The sequence below is a fragment of the Enhydra lutris genome, unplaced genomic scaffold, assembly GCF_002288905.1.
Source record: "Enhydra lutris kenyoni isolate GAN:26980312 unplaced genomic scaffold, ASM228890v2 scaffoldscaffold4, whole genome shotgun sequence".
Lineage (NCBI taxonomy): Eukaryota > Metazoa > Chordata > Mammalia > Carnivora > Mustelidae > Enhydra > Enhydra lutris.
Window position 1 is genome coordinate 1,365,924 of NW_019154088.1, and position 25,541 is coordinate 1,391,464.

The window sequence follows — 25,541 nt, forward strand, 5'->3', positions numbered from 1 at the left end:
TCAAAGATTTCTTCCATGCCTCTGACTAAATCTCACAGTCCTGAATAATTTTCTCAAAGCTACCTTCATCTCCTTATTTTGGAAACTATAGATCTCCTTATTTTGGAAACTATAGATCAAGGTTGAAAAGAGGAGTTAAAACAGAATAGAACAAACTCAGAATCTTCTGTATCTCAGCTGGATTGCCTCTTGTTGGGCTTACATATACAACTATGATAGAGCCATAGAACAGGAACACCACAGCCAGATGGGAGCCACATGTGGAGAAGGCTTTATGCTGACCTTCTACTGAGGGGACCCTCAGCACAGCTCTAATCACCAGGATGTAGGAGCTGGTAATAAAAAGGAAGGTGGAGAAAATGAGGACTGAGTTATAGATGGCACAGATGATCTCAGTAGCAGGAGCTGGCACACAGGACAGCTTTATAAGGATATCTGGGTCACACAGGAAGTGATCAATCTTCTTGGAACAACAAAATGGGAGTTGAATGATGAGGTTCATAGGCAAGAGGAAGTATAGGAAACCACACACCCAGCACCCAGCTCCTATTCTGATGCAGCGCTGAACAGTCATGACAGTGGGGTAGTGCAGGGGCCTGTAGATAGCAAGGTACCTGTCAAAGGCCATGGCAGACAAGAAGAAGATCTCAGTGGTACCCATGGAGAAGAAGAAGTAGGACTGGAGGAAGCAGCCATAGAAGGAGATGGTGCTGGTCTCAGAGAGTAAGTTGGCCAGCATATTAGGGACAGTGGAGGTGATAAACCAGATCTCCAGGAAAGAAAATTGGCCAGCAGGATGTACATTGGAGTTTGCAGTCGATGGTCCCACCTCACAGCACAGATAATGCATAGATTTCCAGTTAGTATCAGGATATAAGTCCCAGAGAAGACTGAAAAGAGGAAAACCTGAATTTCACAGGTTTAAGAGAAGCCCAAAAGAATGAATTCACTCACAGAGCTTGAGCAATTATTTATGTTGGAATATTCATTTGTTTGTAATGCTTTAGAAACAACAAATTTCTATAAGATAAACGGCCTTTTAGTATTACTCATTAAGGCAAATATATTGATTATGATTACACCACTCTGCATGTCAATAAAATAATATTATAACTCATGGAGAAATATCTTCATCATTTTTAACTATTCATAGTCCTATTCTAGATATAACAAATATAAAGTGAACAGATACTTGCCTGTCATCCTGAGCGTTACAATCAAAATTTTTGGTATTGACAATAAGCAATTCTATATTCAAAGATCTACAAAGTCTGGTCAAGCAGTTAATGAATACAGCATTTTTAACATACAAAGATATTAAGATAATAATGTTCCATAATCTTTGCTCTATTTGTGAGAGAAATATGTCAAGTGGATTTGAAGACAATATCCAATTTTTTAAGTACTATATGCAAGATAATTAATGTTTTATTAATTAACAAATAATTTTATTGTTAGGTTATGGGCAACACTCATATATATTTTAGAATAGATTATAAGTCAACATTAAAATGAGAAATTAAAAAGTTAACAGACAGGAAGCAACAAGTGTTGGCATGGATGTGGGGAAAGGGGAACCCTCTTACGCTGTTGGTAGAAATGCAAGCTGGTATAGCCACTCTGGAAAACAGTATGGAGATTCCTTATATGTTAAAAATAGAGCTACACTACAACCCAGTAATTGCACTATTATGTATTTACCCCAAAGATACAGCTGTTGTGAAAAGAAGGGGCACCTGTACCCCATGTTCATAGCAGCAATGTCCACAATAGACAAACTGGAAGGAGCCAAGTTGTCCTTCAACAGATGAATGGATAAAGAAGATGTGGTCCATATATACCATGGAATATTACTCTGCCATCAGAAAGGATGAATACCCGTCATTTACACTGACATAGATGGAACTGGAGGAGATTATGCTAAGTGAAATAATTCATACAGAGAAAGACAATTATCATATGGTTTCACTCATATGTGGAACATAAGGAATACTGCAGAGGACCACAGGGGAAAGGAGGGAAAACTGAATGGGAAGAAATCAGAGAGGGAGACAAACCATGAGAGATTTTGGACTCTGGGAAAGGAACTGAGGGTAACAGAAGGGAGGTGGTTGCGGGGGGCATCAAGGAGGGTACATGATGTGATGAGCACTGGGTGTTACATGCAACTGATGAATCGTTGAACACTCCATCAAAAACTAATGATGTAGTATATGTTGGCTAATTGAGCATAATAAAAAAAATAAAAGTCTTAGACCTGAAAAAAAAAATTTTAAATATCAATAGCTCCCTTCAGTAAAAATAGTAAAAATACACTCTTAAAAATATTACATGTAGTGTAATATTACATGTAGTGACTCAGTGGGTTAAAGCCTCTGCCTTTGGCTTGGGTCATGATCCCAGGGTTCTGGGATTGAGCACTGCACCAGGCTCTCTGCTTAGCAGGGAGCCTGCTTCCCTTCCTCTCTTTCTGCCTGCTTCTCTGTCTGCTTGTGATCTCTGTCTGTCAAATAAATAAATAAAATCTTTAAAAAAATCACATATATATAATTTTTTTTAATGTTCACTGCATTTCAGTACTTAGGATGCTGCGCAGAAAGTCAAAGAGATCACAATTATTGAATTTTTGTCAACAAAGACAGCCCAGGAAAGTGTGTATGTTTCCTATTCATATTCCTTCCTATAGGAAGGAAATGCCATTTAAAAAATTTCAGTTCTAATAACAAATACTATTTGAGGACACTTCCTTTAAGTTGGTTGTCTAACAGTCAGCATTATCATCATCATTAATTTAAATATGAGAGGGTAAGGACAGTATTCAGTGAGGTTCTTCAATACCATATGATTGGTATGGAGGGTAAGTCTTCAACTCTCAGGTGTTTTATGTGGAAAGGACAAAGACTCAAAAGTGATGTCTAGAAAATAGTGGTTCTCATAGTATGTTCAGGGACTCCTGATGGTCTTTGAAGATATTTCAAGGCATTAAGGTCAAAAGTAATTTCATAATAATGCTAAGATATAATTTGCTTTATTCATTCTTATTTTTTCTTGATTACTGAATGGAGTTTTCTAGACTGCATGATGGGTGATCTCCTACCAAAATGTTTGATCTCACAACAAATGTCTAGTGATTAAAACCAAACAACATCCTACTGTTTTCTCTTAAACATTAAAGAAATTTATTAAAAATGTTTAAAAACACAACACTTTCCATTAATTTTTGTTATGCTGACAAAAACAATTATTTTTAAATTGACATTTATGGTAATGTGATTATTTTATTATTGCCACTTTAAAAGGAGTTTAGTATAAACTTTATTTTTTGTTTTAATTTCTAAATGGTAAGTATGAATAGCTATAACTCATATGAACAAAACCACTTTGGGGTATTTGATGAGTTTTAAGATTTGGAAGGGGTCCTGAAATCAACAAGTTTGAAAACCACTTACTTTGCAAAAATTACATCTATCTATAAATAAAATGAAAAGTTTATATTTTTTGTTTTGGTTTGGTTTGGGTTTTGGAATTGCATAATATAAATATGTTAAACTGTAAATAATGCTGTGAGGACACAGCAGATTTCAAGTATACAAATTATTAACTATTGCTACCATGCTGTACATTAGATCTGTAGAACTTACTCATCTTGTAACTGAAGCAAAGTAAAAGTACTACAGGAGGTGATGGATAATTAGTTTGGTTAATTAGTTTGACGGTGGCCATCATTTTATGATGCATATCAAATCATGTCATTGTACCCTTAATACATACAATTTTTATTTGTCAATTATACCTCAATAAAGTTGGGAAAAAATGAACTATAAAATAGGACAGTTTGGAAATTAAGAACAAATAGAGAAGAAAAATAAATTAATCCATAGTACTAAAGTCTTAATCATGAATTCACATATATTCATACTCTTTAAAGGAACTATATACTTTTTAAAATATTTTATTTATCTGACAGACAGAAATCACAAGTAGGCAGAGAGGCAGGCAGAGAGAGAGGGGGAAGCAGGCTCCCTGCTGAGCAGAGAGCCCAATGTGGGGCTCGATCCCAGGACCCTGGGATCATGACCTGAGCTGAAGACAGAGGCTTTAACCCACTGAGCCACCCAGGTGCCCCAGGAATTATATAATTTTAAAGGTTTTCTTAAAAACAAACTTTGAAATTTGAAAAGTAACAGACTCATACTTAGGAAGAATTTTTCTAAAACAGTAATTTCATCTAAATTCCAAAGTAATCACAGATAAGAACCCAGACTGATGCCCTGGATTTAGTATGTAATACAGTGTTACAAAATTGCAGCCCATGTAAACCCTCAATAATCTCCTATTACTTCTGCCATTAACTTCAGGTTTTCCCTCTTCATGTTTTTCTTCATTTATTCTACTATCTCTTTATGTGTGTGGAAATGTCTCTAAACATCTTAGTGTCTACCTATTTCTCATTGTTTTGTTTGGCTTTTTTCTATTACGAGTACATGCATGCATGTGTGTATGTGTGAATACCTTGCAATTCTTTCCATGTCTATAATTTATTCTCATGTGATACATCTTCTCCAGATTTCATAAAACAACTGCCTGGAGTCTAGCCTTCTAGCCAATCAAGTTCTTTCTCTTGCCTCCTCCCCCAACTTTGTATTTACCTTCTCTTTTTGTAATCTCTTTCTTCAGTGTAACTGAATATGTATGAAAGTTAAATATATTTCATTTTATATATGGACAAACATATATTCACATATGTATTACATATATTTATGAAACGAGAGAGGATGGGTTTTTACAAACATTTTCAAGTTGAAAAACTGATGTGTAAAATACTATCTTTCTTCAAAAGGAAATTTTTTAAGATTTTATTTATTTGTCAGAGAGAGAGAGTGCACAGGCAGGCAGAGTGGCAGGCAGAGAGACAGAGGGAGAGGGAGGCCCCCCACTGAGCAGGGAGCCTGATGCAGGGCTGGATCCCAGAACCCTGGGATCATGACCTGAGCCGAGGGCAGCTGTTTAACCCACTGAGTCACCTAGATTTCCTCAAAGGGAAATAAATTTTAAAGATATTCATAAAAATCCTCATCTTTAACATATAAAAAAATTTTGCAGATTGAAATACGGACAGGAATGTGAGTACCAAAACTTAAAAATAAAGAATAGAAAAAATACAGTTATCTTGAAAGTAGAATATTGTGCTACCAATTAGAAAACATCATTAAACAAGGCATAGAAAAGGCAAATTACTTACTAGACATTAAAGTCAAATATGTATCATTCATAAAGCTATGTCAAAGTTCACTGTGCTCAAAGAGGCTGATCCTCAAATTCTGCAAAACATGAATAAAATTTTCCTTCTTTCTTATCCTCTAAAAATAACAGAAATTAACAGGGCAATAGGCAATATATCACTTGAGTTTCATTGAAGGAAACAGTCACTTACTGGAAACACATTCACTTACTGGAATTTTCTCTACCTACAGACCCCAACTCCTACACAGAGCAATACAAATGGGAAACTAGCAAACTACTTTAAGAGTTCTAATACATTTTTGAAGTAACATTTGCTTATAAGCTCTAAAAAAATGCCTGGCTTTAATTCTGAAGAAAAAATATTTTCATAATTCACATATTAAGTGGTGGCATATAAAACTAGGAGTGGGTGGAAGGGGGATATAGAGGGGCTTGGAGTCATGAGAGCTTTACCTTACCTGTAGATACAAAATGGGTATCATAGAAATCTGTATGGTTGAACACCATCTTCTATATCACAGTGAAAACTCTAGTCTCAGATCTCAGAAAAAGAACAAATATAATAGTGTTCCATGCACTACTGTGGGGATTCATAGAACTGCAGACCCTTTTAGGAGAAGAACATTACAAAACCAGTCACGGGCCTCTTCAGGCTTGCCCTCTTATACTTCTCTTGCTTATATAAACTGACAAAGCAATAGGAAACTTGACAGTTGAAAAGAGAATCATAGTCTCATGATCTACACAGAACAAAATGAACAAATGAAATAGGAAGCCCTTTTACTTTTTGTGAGGATCATCTTTGGGGAGTGGCTCTCTAGAAAGGGAATTTACAAAACAATGGCTCCATTTCCTCATTCAGCATGCTGGAATTTGTTTCAAATTCAAACACGTTTCCTACTTTAATTCACAGATTTTTAAATTTGGAATAAAAAGAGAAATACAAACACATAAAATGATTTGGGCAGGTATAAGTTTGCTGTTTAACTGTGATAGAAGTAACCTTCTCTCTGAGGATAAAGAAAAAGTTGTGATTCTGGCAATGAGACCTCTTTCCAATCTTAGAGAAAAAACTATGGAATATAGGTTAACACAGAGATTAGGAGCCCACTGTGCATTTAAGCATATTAAAGACTCTCTTCTTTTGTTTCAGACTATTTATCATCTTAACTTCAATTTGTTTGTCCCACCCCAAGCTCACCACAATCACAAACACTGAGATGCATTCTTTAACAATGAGTAAATTTCTTTAAATAAGAAAGACATTTATGGAAATTTCCCTTGTAGTTAAGTACTTTGCTAATGCCTTTTAATGGCTCCATAGTATAGCATAAACATTTTATGAATAAACAAAATTTACATAATGATCCCCAAGTTTTTGAGACCTTTGGTATAATAATTGGAGCTATGAAGATTTTAAATCTAATATTAACATATATCTTGAGTAGAATATTTCCAAATAATAGAATATGATCAAATAGAGGTTAGTCCTTTAAGAGATATTCAATATTACATCATTTACATCATATGTGAATATAATATATAAACGTAACTTTTTAAAATCATTGACTGATAGAAAAATATAGGAACATCTTACTAATGGTAGAAAAAGTAATAGATAAAATTGAACACCCATTTTTGATAGATTTCATAATAAACCAGAGAAGAAAATTTCTCTACTTGGTAAAGAATCTCTGTACCAGAAATAAATGGCTAAAACATTTCTATAATAATAAAATGGAAAGCAATCCAATTAAAATCAAGTACAAACAAGAATGGCCACAATAGTAAAGAGAGTTACTGTTTCAAGTGATTCACTGTCCTTCCTGTAAAAGGATTATATATCCATGTCTCACAAATGTTACGCTAGCCAATGTAACTTGGTTTGTCCAATGTAGTGTATGACAAATTTAAATATATCTTTTTTTTTAAGATTTTATTTATTTATTTTTCGTCAGAGCAAGCATGAGTGCATAAGCAGGGGGAGGGAGCAGCAGGCAGAGGGAAAGGCAGGCTCCCTGCTGAGCAAAGAGCCTCATGTGGGACTTGATCTCAGGATCCTGGGATCATGACCTGAGCTGAAGGAAGATGCTTAGCCAACTAAACCACCCAGGTGTCCCATAAATGTGCCATTTCTAAAGAAAACCTATAACAACCATTATGCAAATATGCCATAGCTCCTTTCCCTATGTAATGAAAAAAGTAATTTTCTTTTGTCATGGATCCAAGAATGAAAGAGAAATATAGAACCAAATGGACCAACAAGTATATGATTAAGAAAGTAAAAGGAGGTTGCTATTAGTCACTGATCTTTACAGGTAATTTTTATGATAACATAAATTGGGAAAAGCAATTGATATCATCATCATGACTATTCTTATCCACACCAATGAGACAAAAATAATTTATGGTATGACTATTAGAAGAGAGAAATTTTAATTACTGGCTGAAGAAATGATGTTTATGATGAACAAGAGAACCAACTATGTTAAACATAAGATGATTCAATAAAATGACTACTGAAAAAATAAGGAGAAAACACAGTCTTCCTTTTATGGATGCAATAATGTGTAAACTAATGTGGGGAAATTATTTCATTTTCAGTACCAACACGAAATCAAAACAACCTAGAAAAACCTTTGCAAGATAACTGTGAGCATTATCAATAACAAATCTTTACATTGGTATATAAAAGAAAACCTGATTAATAGGAAAGGCATACCATGTTGCTCAACTGATCAACTAGTTAGTGTCAAGGATAAATAATTAACATTAAGTCAATATACAAATTCAATGCAATTTAGACAAATCCCAATCAGACTGTGTGAAAAGGATTGTTATAGGTGTTTGAAACTTGACAAAGATTTAAAAATCTTGATTGTTTATTTCTCAAGATGTGACATGTATTTTGGAAAAGTAGAATAATGAGGTAAAATTAGGCCTACCATATAAGTTATATTTAAATGAAATTACTTAAAACTGTGGTAGGAACTATTGTAATTAATTGACCAAATAGAGAGTATATAAAACGAAATAATACTTAACTTCACAGAGTTCAGATTCTGGTAAGGGTTATTTTCAATTCAAATATGGAGAAAAGATAAAATATTAAATACAAAGTGTTAAAAATTAAATTCTGACTCTACATCTTACCATACACATATAATAACCTAGATCAAAACATGTGATAAACTTCAAAAGGTTGACCAAAACACAAAAAAATACATACTTTTATATCTTAGTATAAGAAAGACTTTGTGTAAGAGATTCAAAACCCAGCATTATAATAGAACAAATGAACATTCATTGACTTCATAAAAGTCAAATGTTTGAAAGTAAAACAGTGCCACTAACAGTATTAAGTAACAAAGATAGAATTTTTGATGGGTATACCATGAGATAGAAGCCACTAATTTGCACTGACACCATAAGTTACAAAAATTTTTATGAAGTATATAAAAATTTACATGAATTAGGTATCCTTCAAGGGAAGTCTATAATATTTGACAAAAGGGAAATTTATAATATAAGATCCAAATTGACTCCAGCATATCATTTGAGGGCATTTTCTACAACAAGCCAGAAGAAAAGGAATCCAAGGAAACAGTGAATGTCTCTGGGCAAGAAGTTGCCCTAGAGTTTGAAGCTGGCAAAGTAGCAGATATTTGGGAGAAATGGTCCTGAAGAGAAGGAACCTAAAGAAAAGGAGCTCAAAAATCTATGGATTATTTTTCATTTCATTTCTTTCATTTCAGTGACCAGAAAGACCAATTTTAAAAGTGAGGTTCCAGTTCAAGAACCAAGGAATACATACCAGAAATAAAAACAAAATTAAACAGAAGAACCCTAACAAACACAAAAAAACATGTCTGTAAGAAGTATGAAATATATACAGCACTTATATTGCCATCATGTGATATAAATACAGGACATAGTAAAAAGTCCTAATATATGTGTAATTAAAGTCCTTTATATAAATGAAAAAAACTACTAAATAAAAACAATATTTAAAGAAATAGTAGCTGAGATATTCCCAAATGTAATAAAATACTTAACTTACACATTTAAGAGAGCCAGTGAATCACAAGTATTATATAAACAAGTCACATTTCACTTGGCTAATGCTAAAAACCAAGGACAAAGGAAAAAAATAAGAAAACCAAAGATGGGGGAAGTCATATTACTTTCAAAGGAGAAGTAGTAACACTGATGGCAACTACTGAACAGGAACAATTGAGTCGGGAAGTAGATAAAATATTTAAAAAGTGGTGAAAAAAAAGAGAAATTAACCAACCTAAATGATGTGAAGGCAAAAAATAAAAATTTTTCAGAAAAAAAAAGATGAAAGAATTTATTGCCATAAGACTTATCACACTACAAATAATAGTAGTCCTTTAGGCTGGATAAAATGACCCCTAAAGGAAACACAACACTCAGGAAGAATTGAAGGGAAGTAGAAAATATAAATATTGGGTAAAAGTTGACTGCTCAATACCACAATAAAACAATTTTATGATTTATAATAAATGTAAAAGCAAACAAGACAATGAAAACATGTGTGACTAAATGAAATAATTTTTCCACTGTTTTGTAAGTTTTAAGTAATATTTTTGTGAATTACATACAATGTATTAGCAAGAGAAGTTATAAATAAAAATCCAACACAGCAGGAGACAAGATGGTGGGGAACTAGGAGGAGGCACCGTTTCAACCTGTACCTTAAAGTGAGCTGATTACCTATCACAGAATTCTGATCACCCATAAAATCAGCCTGAGATTAGAATTATACACGTCTGGATCTGTACAGGGGCAGAATATGCCAGTGGGCAGGTAAAGTGGAGTGGGAACATCAGACTGATATTGGAAGATAAACTAACAAAAGGGGGAGGGAGACACCAGAGGTGACCGATTGGAAAGTAATACCCCAATACAAGAGTGCCATGTGACTGGGGACCAGCATTAACTTGGAGTCTGGTTGAAAGCACTCAAAAAGAGCAAAGGATCTCGGGGGGAAATTGTGGGAATCGGGGCCGTTAGGGACAGGGGCTTAAGTCCCCAGACTGAGGACAGCCACCCCTGGCACTGAGCCAGAGAGTGTGCGGCGAAGAAACCAGGTATTGGTCCCTGAGCTGCTAGCGTGCCTGAGAGCGCCTGGGTGGTGGCTCCCGTGAGAGGCTGGGAGCCTTGCCCACTGGCAGAATCACAGCCTTTTTGCACTCTCCACGTGTGCGCCATGCTGCACTATCAGAGTCTGAGTCACGCCCCACACCTCCCCCTGAGAGAGGTGCATTCAGGTGTCAGCTCAGCACTCTCAGACCCGGAAAGTCTGAGCACACCCAGCCCAGGCCAGTGGGAAAATCTCAGTGTGCTATCACTGCTTGGGACCTCTCTGGCAGTCTGAAGCTGCCCAGACAGCCTCCTTTGTCATGGTTTTGGGTACAAGCAGGAGTTCCTGCATCCCTAGGGACTGCAACTGGGAACCTGCTCTGCCTGCGGCCAAGGGGAAATTTATGTGCTCTGGAGCACCCAGAGGGGAACAGACTGAGGATTCTCTCTGAGAGGGAGGTCTAGGTGAAGTTTGCTTTCCTCTAAACCTCCAAAAACCATCAAAAGCTGTCAAGGCAAGAGAATACAAACAAACAAAAAACCTCCAGAGAACAAAAGCCTGAAAAACGGTTTCCTCAGAGCCCACCCCCTTGAGGGGAGCAGGAGGACATAACTCAGGAAACACTGCCTGAAAACACACGCGGCAGGCCCCTCCCCCAGAAAGCCACGGCGGGTGGGGGGGACACACACAAAAAAAGACAAGAGAACAACCACAACTACTTCATAGATACAACTTTTATGTCCAATTCGTTCCCACTATTCTGGTTCATTTCTTTTTATAGATAATTTTTTTAACCTATTTACCCTCAAAGTGAGATGTCCAGTATATCAAATTCCATAATAACCTTTTAACCTGAACTTTTTGATATATATACCCATGTTTTTCTTTTGCTTTCTTATTTTTAATTTTTTTAATTTTATTTTAGTTTAGTTTATTCTTTTTTTTTTAATATTCACATAGAGTTAAACTTCAAGGTAATCCCCTTTCCCCAATCAATGCTACTCCTATAGGTAAACCAATTTTTAATCCCACTTTATCTTAGGAAAATTGAGTCCTTTAACAAAGATATCAAGATACACCCAGGAAGAATCAAAATAACCTTCCTCACCCACACAGAATTTATAACCACTCTCCCATCTTTTTCTTCTGCCAGTGTTTCTGTGTATTTGTGTTTGTCCTGGCAGTATATAAATCTTATACTTGGGGTTCTTTTTGACGAGGTCCTTATTTTGTTTCGCTTTTATATATATATATATTTTATTATTTTTCTCTTGTCATCTACTTTTATCAGTCTTTTTGTTTGTCTGCTTTTGTTTGTATACTTCATAAATCTTACCTTGGGGACCATTTGGGCTGGGCCTTCTATTTTATCTTTTTTTCCCCCCCTCTCTCTCTTTTCTCTCTCTTTTTTCTTTTGTTTGGGTGGGGACAATTGATTGCTCAGAAGCATTCCAGGGTGCACCTTGACTGCACCACAGTCAATACATTCAGCTACATGCGTTCAGCCATCTCTCACCAAAATGACTAGGAGGAGGAATGCCCAAAAGAAGAGAAATTCAGAGGCTGGGCCTTCTGTAACTAATGGATAATCATGGCTATTGACATAGACAATATGTTGGAAAGGGAATTCAGGCTAACAATTATCCAGGCAATAGTTAGGTTGGAGAAAGCCATGGATGACAAAATGGAATTATTTAGGGCAGAACTGAAAGCCACCAGAGATGATGTTCACAATGTTCTCAGTGAGTTCCAATCAAATCTAAATTCTCTAAAAGCTAGGGTAACTGAAGCAGAAGATAGAATTAGTGATCTGGAGGACAAACAAATAGAGAGAAAGGGCCAGGAGGAAGGCTGGAACAAACAGCTTAGAAGGCACAAAAACAGAATTAGGGAAATAAATGATGCCATGAAACATTCCAACGTCAGAATTATTGGAATCCCTGAAGGGGAGGAGAAAGAAAGAAGTCTAGAAGATATAGTGGAACAAATTCTCCATGAAAATATTCCCAATCTTGTGAATGGAACCATTGATCATGAACTAGAGGCAGAACGGTCTCCCCCCAAGATTATAGAATCTCGAAAGTCCTCGAGACACCTGATAGTAAGAATGAGGAATCATAATTGTAGACAGGCTCTCTTGAAAGCAGCTAGGACAAAGAAGCTCCTTACATACAGAGGAAATCCCATCAGAATAATGTCAGAGCTGTCCACAGAAACCTGGAAAGCCAGAAAGGGCTGGCAAGATATATTCAGGGCACTAAATGAGAAGAACACGCAGCCAAGAATACTTTATCCAGCAAGACTGACATTCAAAATAGATGGAGAGATAAAGAGTTTCCAAGAGTTTCCAGCAAGGCTTAAAAGAGTATGTGACTACCAAGCTGACACTGCAGGAAACATTCGGCGGGTGGGGGGGGGGTTCTATAAAAGGAAAAATCCCAAGAATATCACTGAACAGAAATATGGAGACAATCTACAGAAAGAAAGACTTCAAAGGTAACACAATGTCAATAAAAATGTATCTATCAATAATCACTCTCAATGTGAATGGCCTAAATGCGCCCATAAAACGGCACAGGGTTGCAGACTGGATAAAATGACAGGACCCATCCATATGTTGTCTACAAGAGACCCATTTCCAACCTAAGGATACACCCAGACTGAAAGTGAAGGGATGGAGAAGCATCTTTCATGCCAATGGACCTCAAAAAAACGCCAGATTAGCGATTCTCATATCAGATAAATTAGATTTTAAACTAAAGACTGTACTCAGAGATAAGGAAGGACACTACATAATTCTTAAAGGGACTATCCACCAAGATGATCTAACAAGTGTAAATATCTATGCCCCCAAAATGGTAGCAGCCAATTACACAAAAAAACTATTAATCAAGATAAAGAGTCATATTGATATGAATACATTAATAGGAGGAGATCTTAACATGCCCCTCTCAGTAATAAACAGATCATCCAAGCAGAAAATCAATAAAGAAACAAGAACATTGAATGACACATTGGACCAGATGGACCTCATAAATAAATACAGAACATTCCACCCTAAAACAACAGAATTCTCATTCTTCTCAAGTGCACATAAAACCTTCTCCAGAACAGACCACATACTGGGTCACAAATCAGGGCCACCAATACCAAAAGACAGATTATTCCCTGCATATTCTCAGATCACAACGCTTTGAAACTAGAGCTCAATCACAAGGAAAAGTTCGGAAGAAACTCAAACACCTGGAAGCTAAATATCACCTTGCTTAGGAATGCTTGGATCAACCAGGAAATCAAAGAAGAACTTAAACAATTCATGGAAACCAGTGAGAATGAAGACACTTTGGTCCAAAACCTATGGGATACATAAAAGGCGGTCCTAAGGAGGAAATACATAGCCATCCAAGCCTCCCTCAAAAAAATTGAAAAATCCAGAACACACCAGCTGTCTCTACATTTTAAAGAAGTGGAGAGTCAACAACAAATTAAGCCAACCCCATACATAAGAAGGGAAATAATTAACATTAGAGCAGAGATCAATGAAATAGAAACTAGAGATATAGTAGAACATATCAATGAAACTAGAAGTTGGTTTCTTGAAAGAATCAATAATATTGATAAACCATTAGCCACACTAAACCAAAAGAAAAGAGAGAAAGCTCAAATTAATAAAATTATGAATGAAAAGGGAGAGATCACAACTAACACCAAGGAAGTAGAAACAATCATCAGAAGTTATTATAAACAGTTATATGCCAATAAGTTAAGCACCCTAGATGAAATGGATGCATTCCTGGAAAACTATAAACTCACAAAATTGAAGCAGGAAGAAATCAACAACCTGAATAGACCACTTTCTAGTAATGAGATTGAAGCAGTGATTAAAAACCTCCCAAAAATCAAGAGCCCTGACGGATTCCCTGCTGAATTCTACCAAACCTTCAAAGAAGAAATAACACCTGTTCCCCTGAAGCTGTTACAAAAAATTGAAACAAAAGGAAAACTTCCAGACTCTTTTTATGAAGCCAGTATTACCCTGATCCCCAAACCAGGCAAAGACCCCACCACAAAGGAGAATTTCAGACCAATATCACTGATGAATATGGATGCTAAGATTCTCAACAAGATCCTAGCAAGCAGGATCCAACAGCACATTAAAAAGATTATCCACCATGACCAGGTGGAATTCATTCCTGGGCTACAAGGATGGTTCAACATTCGAAAATCAATCACTGTGATAGAACAAATCAATAACAGAAGAGAGAAGAACCACATGGTCCTCTCAATTGATGCAGAAAAAGCATTTGACAAAATCCAGCATCCGTTCCTGATTAAAACGCTTCAAAGTATAGGGAAAGAGGGAACATTCCTGAACTTCATAAAATCTATCTATGAAAGACCCTCAGCAAATATCATCCTCAATGGGAAAAAGCTTGCAGCCTTCCCATTGAGATCAGGAACATGACAAGGATGCCCACTCTCACCACTCTTGTTCAACATAGTATTAGAAGTCCTAGCAACAGCAATCAGACAACAAAGAGAAATAAAAGATATCCAAATTGGCAATGAAGAAGTCAAACTCTCTCTCTTCGCAGATGACATGATTCTTTATATGGAAAACCCAAAAGACTCCACGCCCAAACTACTAGAACTCATAGAGCAATACAGTAATGTGGCAGGATACAAAGTCAAAGTACTAAAATCAGTGGCTTTCTTATACACTAACAATGAAAATACAGAAAGGGAAAATAGAGAATCGATTCCATTGACTACAGCACCAAGACCCATAAGATACCTGGGAATAAACCTAATCAAAGAGGTAAAGGATCTGTACTCGGGGAACTACAGAACACTCATGAAAGAAATTGAAGAAGACACAAAAAGATGGAAGACTATTCCATGCTCCTGGATCGGAAGAATAAACATTGTTAAAATGTCTATACTGCCTAGAGCAATCTATACTTTTAATGCCATTCCTATCAAAATTCCACTGGTATTTTTCAAAGAGCTGAGCAAATAATCCTAAAATTTGTATGGAATCAGAAGAGACCCCGAATTGCTAAGGAAATGTTGAAAAACAAAAATAAAACTGGGGGCATCACGTTACCTGATTTCAAGGTTTACTACAAAGCTGTGATCACCAAGACAGCATGGTACTGGCATAAAAACAGACACATAGACCAGTGGAACAGAGGAGAGAGCCCAGATATGGACCCTCAACTCTATGGTCAAATAATCTTAGACAAAGCAAGAAAAAATATATAGTGGAAAAAAAGACAGTCTCTTCAATAAATGGTGCTGGGAAAACTGGACAGCTATATGTAGAAGAATGAAACTCGACCATTCTCTTACACCAAAAACAAAGATAAACTGGAAATGGATAAAAGACCTCAACGTGAGACAGGAATCCATCAGAATCCTAGAGGAGAACATAGGCAGTAACCTCTTAGATATCAGCCACAACAACTTCTTTCAAGATATATCTCCAAAAGCAAAGGAAACAAAAGTGAAGATGAACTTTTGGGACTTCATCAAGATCAAAAGCTTCTTCACAACAAAGGAAACAGTCAAGAAAACAAAGAGGCAACCCACAGAATGGGAGAAGATATTTGTAAATGACAGCACAGACAAAAGGTTGATATTCAGGATCTATAAAAAATGTCTCAAACTCAACACACAGACAAAAGTTTGATATCCAGGATCTATAAAGAACTTCTCAAACTCAACACATGCAAAACAGATAATTATGTCAAAAAATGGGCAGAAGACATGAACAGACACTTCTCCAATGAAGACATACAAATGGCTATCAGACAAATGAAAAAATGTTCATCATCACTAGTCATCAGGGAGATTCAAATTAAAACCACATTGAGACACCACCTTACACCAGTTAGAATGGCCAAAATTAGCAAGACAGGAAACAACATGTGTTGGGTAGGATGTGGAGAAAGGGGAACCCTCTTGCACTGTTGGTGGGAATGCAAGTTGGTGCAGCCACTTTGGAGAAGAGTGTGGAGATTCCTCAAGAAATTAAAAATAGAGTTTCCCTATGACCCTGCAATTGCACTACTGGATATTTACCCCAAAGATACAGATGTAGTGAAAAGAAGGGCCATCTGTACCCCAATTTTATAGCAGCAATGGCTACGGTCGCCAAACTGTGGAAAGAATCAAGATGCCCTTCAACGGACGAATGGATAAGGAAGATGTGGTCTATATACACTATGGAGTATTATGCCTCCATCAGAAAGGATGAATACCCAACTTTTGTAGCAACATGGACAGGACTGGAAGAGATTATGCTGAGTGAAATAAGTCAAGCAGAGAGAGTCAATTATCATATGGTTTCACTTATTTATGGAGCATAACAAATAACATGGAGGACATGGGGAGATGGAGAGGAGAAGGGAGTTGCGGGAAATTGGAAGGGGAGATTAGCCATGAAGACTATGGACTCTGAAAAACAATCTGAGGGTTTTGAAGGGGCAGGGGGTGGGAAGTTGGGGGAGCCAGGTGGTAGGTATTATGGAGGGCACATATTGCATGGAGCACTAGGTGTGGTGCATAAACAATGAATTCTGTTACACTGAAAATAAAAAAATAAATAAATATTTAAAAAATCCAACATAGAGAATATTAAATTTATGAAGTCACTGGTTAATGCAAAACTAAGCAAAAAAGGAGAAATAAGGAAATAAAGAGCAGATGGAAATATAAAAAACAAACTGGTAAACTGAATTATATTGATAATTACATAAAAATAGACATTTTTCACATTCCATTTTTTAAAAAGATTATTACCACAGGCTGTTTAAGAAACACACTTTATGCATCAAGACACAGAAAGGTTGAAATAAAAGGATGGAAAAAAATTAAATACAACACTTAAGAAAAAAAAATAGATCTTTCTTATGATACAAAGACCCATTAATCATCAAGAAATAACAGTTCCAAATTTGCATGTAGCTAATAACATAATTTCAAAGTATGTAAACAAAGTTATAGCAGGATAGAAAGTTTTTAATTACTTCAGATTTTAACACACCTCTCTTGGTAACGAGGAAAACAGATAAAAATATCAGTAAGATTTTAGATGTATTAGCATGAGTAAGTAACTTAAACTGACATATGTAAAAAGTAAAATAGAGTTGGGCAATAACCCCAAAATGCACAATCTTTTGCAAGGGCACATAGAACACTTACCAAAATAACCACTTCTCTGGGCCAAAATGCAAGTCTTAACAATGGTTAAAAGCATAGATTTTATGTTCTCAGACAACTGTAGAATTAAGTAGGAAATCTGTAACATAAAGTTAACAATACTGAAAAATAAAAAAAAAAAAAAGGAAAACCCCAGATATTAAGAATAATGGAAAATTTTAAAGGGCATCACTACAAATCCTTCATACACTAAATGGTTAATAAGAGAATATTATGAAGCACTTCAGTAAAAATTTATTTTTTGAGAGAGAGAGCCAGAAGATTGGGGGCGGGGGTTGGGACACTCTGACTGACTGAGCCACCCAGGCACCCCTTGAGTAAATTTTAACTTTTAGACAATGAATGAAAAAACTGATGCAGAGTACACCAAAACTACAACCATTAAATATAGAAAATTTTAACAATGTCAAGCATATTAATGCTATTGAATCTTTAACTTAAAACCATCTCCAAAAACTCCAGGCCTAAAAAGTTTCATTGATGAACACTTTCAAATATTCATGGAAAATATTTACATGATTATTCCTTCCAGCACCAGGAGACTACATATTCTTCTCAAGCACACACAGAATATTTTCCAGAGCATAAGTTAAGTCACAAAACAAGCCTTAAAATAGATAAGAAGTTTGAAATAATAGTATTTTCTCCAGTCATAATGACATGAAACCAGAAATGAGTAACAGGAAGAAAACTAGAAAATTCACAAATGTGTGGAAATTAAACAACACACTCCTGAACAACCAATGGGTAAAAGAAGAAATTGAAAGGGAAATAAAAAAATAATTGAAACAGGGACACCTGAGTGGTGGCTCTGTTTTTTAAGCATCCTACTCTTGATTTCGGATCAGATCATGATCTCAGAGTTGTGAGACTAAGCCCCTCCACACCCTATTTGTGTTCTCCCCCTTTTTCTTTTTCTCTCAATAAATATAAATAAAAAATAACTAAAATAAATGAAAATGTGCCCACAACACATTAAAACTTATAGTAAGCAGCAAAAGTTTTAAGAGGTAAGTTTACAGATAAAAGCATGCATTAAGAAGAAAGATATCAAATAAAAAGCACGATTTTACACTTCAAGGAACTAGAAAAAGAATAACCTAAGCCCAAAGTTAATAGAAGAAGGAAATAACAGCAATCAAAGCAGAAACAAGTGAAATGGAGAACAGAAACCCAATAGAAATTATCAATAAAACTAAGAGCTGTTTTTTTTAAAGTTAAATAATACTGACAAAGCCTTAGCTAGACTAAGAAAAAGAGAAAGAAGACTTAAATAAAATCTGAAATAAAAGGGGAGACATTATAAATGATAAAACAGAGATGTAAAAGAATCATGAGACTACTATGAATAACTGCATGCCAACAAATTGGATAACCTAGGAGAAATGGATAAATTCTGGGAAAAAACTACAACTTATAAACACTGAATCATGAAGAAACAGAAAACTTGAATATACCAATAACAAGTGAAGAGATTGCATCAGTAACCAAATGACTCCCAACAAAGAAAAGCACAGGACCAGATGGTTTCACTGGTAAACCCTATAAAATATTAAAGAGGAACTGACAGTCTTCCACAGAAGATGGTGGAGTAGAAGGATCTCAAACACCTCATCCTATGAATGCAAATAGGTAACACACACATCAGCGTAAAAATAACCCAGAAACTGACCCGAATACTGGCAGAAGAGACACTCCACAACTAACTGTAGAAAAGAGGCCACAGAGAAGAGGGTAGGAGGGCAGAGACAAGACTGGAAGCCAAGATGATCCACAGGATTGTCTGCAGGAGGGAATGACCAGGCAGGTATGAAGAGAAGAGAGGACCAGGCCCTCACACCGAGTACCCCAAGCAAAAGGGGCCCACACAGGGAAGAAGAATTCACAGAACATTTGGCTTTGAAAAAAAGAGGAGCCTAACAACCAATGGGGGCTTAACATCTGGAACTAAAAATCAGTGCTCTTGCCAAGAGAGTGGAGACCACACTCTTAAAGGGACAGCAGAACAAATAGCCCCACTGAGACACAGCTCAGAGGCAGCAGTTTAAAAAATCCCTGGAGTATATGGAAAGATTTATTTCCTCCTCTGAGAGCATGTATTGGAGGGGCAAGGGATCTTTAGGAGACTTCTCTGAGAACCAAAGAGTAGGATGGCACCATTTACGTCCCCCACACCCTAGACTAGATACAAGGACAACTGCAGGAATCAGCACAGTTCCAACACTTTCCCCAGCTTGCTAACAGTGTGCCTCACCCTGGAACACTTCTGCAAATCTCCCCCTTCCATTCCAGCTGGCTTTGGTAGGACTTTTTCCAGGTGGCTACATGGCCCCTCACACAGCTGATCACCGTGGATCTTCTGAAAGAGAGATGATATTTGCAAATGACAGGGTAGGTATCCAAAAATATATAAAGAACTCATACAACTGAACACCAAAAATCCCCATAAAATAACACTTAAGAATGGGCAGAAGACATAAAAAGACATCTCTCCAAAGAAGATATACAGATGGCAAACAGACATATGAAAAGATGCTCAACAGCTGTCATCATCAGGGAAATGCAAATCAAAACCACAATGAGGTATCACCTCACACCTGTCAGAATGACTAAAAGCAAAAACACAAGAAACAACAAATGTGGTTTTATTGGTGGGAACACAAACCAGTGCAGCTACTGTGGAAAACAGTATGAAGCTTCCTCAAAAAATTCAAAATAGAATTACTCTGTGTTTCATTAATTCCACTATGGAGTATTTATCCAAAGAATACAAAACCACTAATTCAAAAAGACATACATCCTTATGTTTATTGCAGCATTATTTATGATAGTGAAGATATGGAAGCAACCCATGTCCATGTCTATCAATAGATGAATTGATAAAATGTGGTATATATATCTAATGCAATTTTATTCCTCAACCATAAAAAAGAATGCAACATTGTCATTTGCAATAACATTGGGGGAGGGATAGAGGGTATAATGCTAAGTGAAAAAAAGTCAGAGAAAGACAATACCATATGACTCCACTCATACGTATAATTTAAGAAACAAAACAAATGAACAAAGAAAAACAAAAGGGACAAACCAAGAAACATATCTTAGTCTTTTTATTATTTGTCCCAGTGATAATATGTCTGTTTCAATTATTTTTCCAAAAATCTCTTGGTTCAAATTCTCATATTTGCAGTTTCATTTGCTTTCATTTATTTACTATATATTTTGCCAGAGATAATTATTATTACTATTAAAGTGATCATATTTACATGACTATAGTATCATTTAGTGTAGACCTTAGTTTAATTTACCATAAATTGAGAAAAGAAGTACACTGATGCTTATAGATATCACCCATTGATTAAAAATCACTTCTGCCACATTTACTACAATTTCATAATAGATTAGACGGTACAACACGAATTCTTTCAAGAATTCTATCACGCTTTTTAAATTTATTTTTTATTTTTTTAATAAACATATAATGTATTATTAGCCCCAGGGGTACAGGTCTGTGAATTGCCAGGTTTACACACTTCACAGCACTCATCATATCACATACCCTCCCCAATGTCCATAACCCCACCACCCTCTCCCTACCCCCCTCCCCCACCTCCGCCACCCTCAGTTTGTTTTGTGACATTGAGAGTCTCTTATGGTTTCTCTCCCTCCCAATCCCATCTTGTTTCATTTATTCTAAGAAACATACTCTTAACTATAGGGAACAAACTAATGGTTACCAGAGGGGAGGTGATTGGAGATGAATGAAACAGGTGAAGATGAAGAAGATTAAGAGTACAGTTATCATGATAAGGACTAGATCAAGATTTGACAATGACATAAGCAGATTCCTCCTAAAAATGTGTGCTATGAAACAATCTATTCAGGGATATCAAAACCATAAAATTTAAAAAAATGATTATACTTTAACTCATATGACCCTATAAACTTTGTGACATATTTGAATATGCCATCAAGTGTTTGAAGAGGTTTTATTTCAAAGGAGTGATTTGGAGCTTGCATTTGACTCCTCTCTTAACAAATTCCTATAAAATAACCAAGTGGATACAAAAGTTGGAAAAAGTCATCTGCAACAAAACATAAAAATATAAATAAATGTAGTAGTAAGTTTTGTGAACATGGGTTAGGCAATGACATAACATCATATATATGTAATATCAATATCCCAAGTAACATAAATATGAGTAACAGAAGTAAAAAAATGGATAAATTGGACTACATCAAAAACCAAAATTTGAAAGGACACAATTAAGAAAGTAAAAAGGCAGGAAATAGATCAAAAAAATTTTGCAAATTATATGTCTGATAAGGTACTTATATCTAGAATAAAGATCTTCTACAACTGTAAAAAGATAAAAAACTCAAAAAATGGTCAAGGATCAGAATATATATTTCTCCAAAGAAGATATATAAATTGCCAATAAGCACATGAAAATATACTCAACATCATTAGGACAATGCAAATGAAAACCACAGTGGAATACCACTTCTTATCCACATGGACAACTAAAGTTAAAAAAAAAAAAAGTAGAGAAAAAGGAAACAAGCGTTGATGAGGACACAAAGAAACTGAAATGCCCATACACTATGTTCTGGGCTGGTATGATAGTAATATGGTGCAGCCACTTTGGGAAACTGCCAGCCATTCCTCAAAATGTTAAGTACAGAGTTCACATATGACCCAGCAATTCTACTTCCCGAGATAGACCCTAGGAAAGTGAAAACATACATTCACACAAAAAAATTTTTAATGCATAACTCATAATAGACCAAAAATGGAGACAACTCAAATGTCCACAAACTATTGAATAGATAATACAAGGTGGTATATCCATATAAAGGAATGTTATTCAGCCATCAAAAGAAATGAATTACTGACATATGTTACTACTTTAATAATCCTTCTATACATTATGTTAAGTGAAAGAAGCCAGTGATAAAATGCCACATATTCTGTGATTCCATTTATACGAACTGTCCAGAATAGGTCAGTCTACAGAAGCAGAAAGTAGATTAATGGTTTCCAGGGTCTAGAGAGAGGTGAGGTTGGAAAGTGATTGCCTATGGGTCCAGCATCTCTTTGTGGGATAAAGAAAATTCTGTTTGAGAATATGAGATACTAGTGTCCTTGACGTAACTGGTATAAGCAAATCTAACAATTTCTGCAAATCTAACAATTTCTCTAATTATAAGGTTATCTGGGAATCACTGGGGCTTATCTCCTAAACTGTGTAACCTTACACAGTTTTCTAATATGGCCTTAAATGGTGTATTAGAAAAAACACAATCCATCATTTATTCAAAATAGAGCTCTTAAAAAATAATTCATGAAAGTGGATATACAATGGAAAACTTATTGGCAATAATGTGGATCTACATACTAAGAGTATTTTGATTAAATCCTGGTGAGAAAGTAAGAAGAAACACAATTATGATAAGATAATATTCCTAAGAAAGTGAGTGCATCTTAGCTTTTTAAATACTGACACAGGAAATAAAAAGCAGCCAGATTGAAAAGCACCTAGTCCAGAAGCAAGGGGGAGCGACTGACTAATTTTAAAGCTGGAGACACAGGAACCTGAAGAGACTTTATCCAGAGAAGGAAACACTGGTTGACACCATTTTTGCAACCTCATTCTGACTCGCTATGGAACGAGTACCCTGCAGGTACCATTTTTAGTGCCTTACCTCATGCCTGCTAGCATTGGAGGACATATTTCATCCACCATGCATAGAGAGCTGGGTAAAACCAGGAAGGGTAAGAATTTAGTGTCCTGCCCCTACCACTCCCCCTAACCTCTTCAGCATTTGATATGTAAACAACAGGGCAGGGAGAGTGCCCTGAACTCTACCCCCCATGCCATGCAGAAGACAAGGTGCAACTGGAAAAACAAATGACTTAAATCATGCTCTCCCTGTGCAGTAGCCAAGTCTGAAAATGCCCAGGCAGGTGCTCCCGGCCCTGACCTCCCTGGGCAGTCCTGTGGCCCTACCACAGCTGGAAAGCACGCATAGTCCACACAGAGTGCATGGCTCATCAGAGAAGACTGTACTTTTGGCCCATGTAGAATAGCTCATACACAAGACAGTTCCTTCAAGACTAAGAGAGGTTGCTACTTCACCTAATGTATATAGACCATCGCAGAGTGACAAGCAGAATGGGGAAACAGAGGAATATGTTCCAAACCAAGGAATAAGACAAAACCCAGAAAAAGACCTTAATGAAACAGTTAAGCAACCTACTCGATAAAGAGTTCAAAGTAATAGCCATAAAGATACTCACTAATCTCAGGGAAAGAACAGACGAACACAGGAAGAACTTAAACAGTAAGCAAGAAAATGTAAGAAAGTACTAAACAGTGAAGAAAACCACCAACAAATGACAAGGCAAGCTCCAGAATGGAAGAAGATACTTATAAAACCATATCTCTAATAAGGTGTTGATATCCAAAATACATAAAGAACACATACAACTTAATAATAAATAACAACCAAAAAATTTTAATAAAGGGGCAGAGGACTTGAATAAACATTTTTCCAGATGGCCAAAAGACAGAGGAAAAGATAGTTAACATCACTAGTCATCAGTGAAATGCAGATCAAAACCACAATGAGATACCACCTCACACTTGCTGGAATGGCTCGTACAAAAGAATTAAAAAGACAAGAATAACAAGTGTTGGAAAAGATATGGAGAAAAGGGAGCTCTCCTGCACTGTTGGTGGGAATGTAAATTGGTGCAGCCACTACGGAAAACATTATGGAGTTTCCTCAAAAAATTAAAAATAAAAGTACTATATAATCCAGTAATTCCACTTCTGGGTATTTACCCAAAGAATACAAAAACACTAATTTGAAAAGATACAGGTACCCTGACATTCACTTCAGTATTCTTTACAATAGCCAAGATATGGAAGTAACCCAAGTGTCTATCAACAAATAAATGTATCTATAAAACAATATTACCCAGCCATAAAAAAGAATGAAATATCACCATTTGTGATAACATGGATGGATTCAAAAGGTATGATGCTAAGTGAAATAAGCCAGACAAAGACAAATACCTTATTATTTCGCCTGCATGTGAAATCTTAAAAACCACAGAAATGGGCCAAAAAGACACTCTTAAATACAGAAAACAAACTAATGATTGCCAGTGCGGCGGTCAGTGGGGGAATAGGTGTAGTAGAGGGAGATTAAGAGGTTGAAATTCCCAGTTATAAGATAAATGTAATGGGGATGAAAAGTATAGCTTAAGAAATATAGTCAATAATATTGTAATAATGTATGGTGACAGATGGTGACTACATTTTTTGTGGTAAGTGTTGAGTAATAGAATTGCTGAATTAAGATGTTGTAATCTGACAGCAATATAACATCGTATGTCAATTATGCATCAATAATAAAAAAAATTAAAAACAGAAACAAGGAATAGAAGCAGAAAAGTACCTCAGTATAACATCTATGAAAAGCCACAGGTTAACATTACAGTAGTGAAACACTAAAAGCTCTTTCTCCAGATCAGGAATAAGGCAAAAATGCCCATTCCCACCACTTCTTTCAACATGATATTGGAAGTACAACCCAAAGCAATTATGCAAGAAGGAGAGATAAAAAGTATCTTCTATATAGGAAAGTGAGAAATAATATTACATATTTGTACACTACATGATCTTATATGTAGAAAATCATAAAGATTTCATCAAAAACACTTTTGGAACTAATAAATTCAGCAAAGTTGCAGGACACAAAACTAACATACAAAAATTGGTTGTACTTGTTGTGATAAGCAGTGGGTATGTATGTAAGTTTTGAATCACTAAATTTTACACTTGAAACTAATATTACACTCTGTGTTAACTAACTGGAATTTCAATAAAAACTAAAAAGAAAAATTACTTGCATTTCTATGTGCTAACAATAAAGAGTACAAAAAAGAAATTAAGAA

At 35.9% G+C, this 25,541-nt stretch overlaps 2 pseudogenes; one reads left to right on the plus strand and one right to left on the minus strand.

Annotated features, from left to right (window-relative positions):
• On the minus strand, window positions 1-10,479 carry LOC111159254 (annotated as a pseudogene).
• Window positions 10,478-25,541, plus strand: part of LOC111159266 — a 26,568-nt pseudogene continuing 11,504 nt past the window's right edge.